Source organism: Pavona decussata, unplaced genomic scaffold (genome assembly GCF_977016875.1).
Source record: "Pavona decussata unplaced genomic scaffold, jaPavDecu1.1 SCAFFOLD_38, whole genome shotgun sequence".
In the NCBI taxonomy this organism is placed as follows: domain Eukaryota; kingdom Metazoa; phylum Cnidaria; class Anthozoa; order Scleractinia; family Agariciidae; genus Pavona; species Pavona decussata.
In genome coordinates, this window is record NW_028145460.1 from 102,501 (window position 1) to 106,211 (window position 3,711).

The following is a 3,711-nucleotide window of genomic DNA, read 5'->3' on the forward strand; positions in this document are numbered from 1 at the left end:
GTATGGGGTAGTAAGGAAGGATTATTTTGCTAAAGCTATGGAAATTCATATCCTGCCAACCACTGGTCAATATCTCACCAAATATGCATCAGTTATGCACCACATTTACAATATCAACTTGGACACCTCAGAATTAGCTGACGTGTTGTCATGGTAACGGTTGCTAGGGATGTCTAAATACCTCACGAAGCTGCTTTTAAGGCATATTTTTTAAAGGAAAACTACTCAGAACATTAAATAACCACTTCCAACTTGCTAAAGATCTCACATTTAAGTCAACATGTAATATTATTTAGTCATAAAACAATCTTTATCCAAGCAATGCTTGTGACATTAAATTCGTTCAGCACTAAATTGCATTAATTGCATAAGCAAGAATAACAGTCACAGCAGTGTGTAAAAAAAACTAGGGCTGAACCACATGAATTTCAAAAACGCTAGACGAATGTTAATACTCATGAACATCTTCCTCATTGTCCTCATCTTTATCTTTGTCTTCATATTCCTGTTCCAAAGAACGCTTTGCACAGAAGGGAGCAAGTTGTCAATCATTTAGTTGCCATCCTTGGCCATTTGGATTTTGATCTTCAAAAGACCTTTGTAAGGAATTCATCTACAGATAGGCTAAATAGTTAGCACACTTTATGTGCTGTTTAAGAGCTTCTTTTGTTGGGGGAAGCTGATAAGCCTGCATATTCGTGCTTTTGCAGAACATCATATCTGATCTCACTTATTCCTTCTTTGCCACGGTCACTGTACAATGGATGTACACGAAATGCTCTACCTTTGCAATCCCTTCACCTCCTGGTGGCACTTCTTCACCGATATCCTCAAGTTTGTCTCTCACGTCTTGTTTTTCCATCACCATCGCCTTTCTTCTTTCCTTTCCCATGCCAACGAAGGTTGTAACTTGGAACACTGATGAGGTGAGATCTGCATCGTGTTCCACTGATCGATGATATGCATGCTGAGATAATTATTTGTCTGATGGAAACACGCTAGAACTTCGATATCAGTATCTGATGAGCTTATGGCAACTGATGTGTGCCTACAGGACAAGGCATGATACGCATGCAAAAACAATTAAGTGTCAGCGTCTTCTGGGTTCCTCCAGAGCTGCAAGGCTACACTGGGCACAATCTTTTCAGCAACAACTTCAATTTTCGTACAGCTGTTTGCATAAGAAACATGGAGGATACGTGCTCCAGCCTCCTCGTCATACGTGCTAGTTGACAACTCATGTATGAAAAAGTGCATTAGCCTGGTTTGGCTAGTCCCATTTGACATAAACGTCTTCTACTGGCGAGGGCAGGGCTGCTGGCGACTGCTTATGGCAAGAAGGACTTACCTGTCTCTACCTCGTTTACTTCTTTCAGTGTTCTTAATTGACAAATCAGAATGCTGATCAGCAAGGAAGTCCACCCTTGTTGCCGTCCCTGTAAGCGCCAAGATTTCTGTTAGAAGCATCCCTGCTAGGTCTACAAAGCGATCGGACACACTTTAGTGTTATCATTTGCAGCATTGTCATGGCATCCATGATGACAGCCGTTGTGTTAGGCGGTATCCTTGTCAAGCACTCTACTCAATCTTTTAGACGTTTCGAGAATACTGCCTGGTTAGTTTTAGCCAGCGAACCATCTCACGTTGCCAGAGACCATGGAGTGAAGGAAATCTGCGAGCCAGCGAGCCAAAGTGTGAGCCATGTGAGTCATGTGAGCCGTGCGATCCATGCGAGTCACGCGAGTCATGCGAGCCACAGTACAAATGTTAAGAATTTTTATTTGTTATATTTACCTTCACATGAGAACAAGAACAAGAGCAGTTGGGTATTTTTAAAGGGAAAGTGTATGTAAGTGTATGCACAACTGTCACCCTCACTAATTTGCCATCAGATGAACCGAATGCACCACGTTCAAGCTACCTCCTCTTCTCTTATGCTATATCCACGGGCTTTAATCCTTACGTTTTAGCTTTCTTCGCCACTCGACATGCTATCATTGCCATCACCTTTTTGTTCTAACGACTCTAGAACCCTCTCTGCGCTAAGGGAAACCGTTCACGAACACTTCACAACCGACGCCAAATGTTTTGATTCAAAAGAATAGTGACTCGCAGAATACATCGGGGAAAGGGAGGGGAGCTAAGGTCCCCTCCCCTTCGCCGATTACTTAACTCGGCGCCTCACGGCGTATGGCCCCGAGTACAAAGAACGCGAAGAATTTGATAACGCGACCAAAAACTTAACTCGTGCCACCCGAGTACAAAAAGCGAGACCGAGAACTTAACTCGTGGCCCGAAGTCTTATCTCTAGGCCCACTGCAACCCCCCCCCCCCCCCCCAAACCGTTTGCCAATGGCTGCTACGGAGGTGCAGATTGCGTGGAAGGAGCCCAGCCGAACTACCAGACATCTAAACTGCTCCTCCAAATGACTTCAAGTAGTTTTGCAAAAATTGCTTGATCAAGGATTAGTTTAAAAGAAGGTTGTGTATTTTCAAATGAGATACAGTCATTAAGTATTGATATATAACGTTTGAAAATATATAAACTTTTAAATGTGTTCTTATTTCAAAAAAGGGTTAAGAATTAAATTCAGTAACTAGAAATGGAAGATAGTATGAGTCACAACTTGCCAAACTGAACTAAGATAACTCGTTGTAAAATGGCCGTAGACGTTTTTCCAGTTGTTGTTGATAAAATTTGCCATAGCAGACTTGAGAACTCGATATACATTTAAAAGAGATATTGATGACATTCGCGAATTCACTGTTGCTAATTAAGCAAGATTCTTTTATAACGAAAGAAAATTACATGTGGAACCGTTCACTGAAACATGAGATCTTTAGCAAATTGCAAGTGGTTGTGCGCCTTCCATGCACTGAGGCCTGAGCAAAGCGTTTTTTGGAACAGAAAGTTGAAGACTTTGAGAGGAAGATGTCCATAAGTATTAACATTTGTTTAGCTTTTTTGAAATTCATGTGGTTCAGCCCAAGTTTCTTTAACAAACTGCTGTGACGGTTATTCTTGCTTACAGCAATTGATGCAATTTAGTGCTGAATGATTAAGTTCACAAGCATTGTATGGATAATGACATTTACAAGTTCCTGGTTGCTAAGCTAGATTGTTTTATGACGAAAGAATCTTACGTGTCAGGATTGTTTACTGAACTGTGAGATATTTGGCAAGTTGGAAGTGGTTATTTAATGTTCTGAGTAGTTTTCCTTTGAAAAATATGCCTTAAAAGCAACTTCATGAGGTATTTAGACATCCCTAGCAACCGTTACCATGACAACACGTCAGCTAATTCTGAGATGTCCAAGTTGATATTCTAAGTGTGGTGCATAACTGATGCATATTTGGTGAGATATTGACCAGTGGTTGGCAGGATATGAATTTCCATAGCTTTAGCAAAATAATCCTTCCTTACTACCCCATACGTCTTAACTATGGGTGCCCTGCGTACCTTTAAATCCTGTCGAAAAGAAAATAATGAAAGCTTCTCCATGCAAGAGAGTCTATTCTCTGCATAATGGGAATGTTTTGACAAAAATTTATAGATGTCTTCTAATTAATCGAAGTTTTGATAATGAATTGGCCAGAAAAGTAAAAATCTGCATTTCTTCAATGATCTCCGTGGCAACCGTTTCCGTGGAAACATGAAAATGCATGACACATATCAAAAATTGTTGGGAATGGTGTAAATTGTATACACA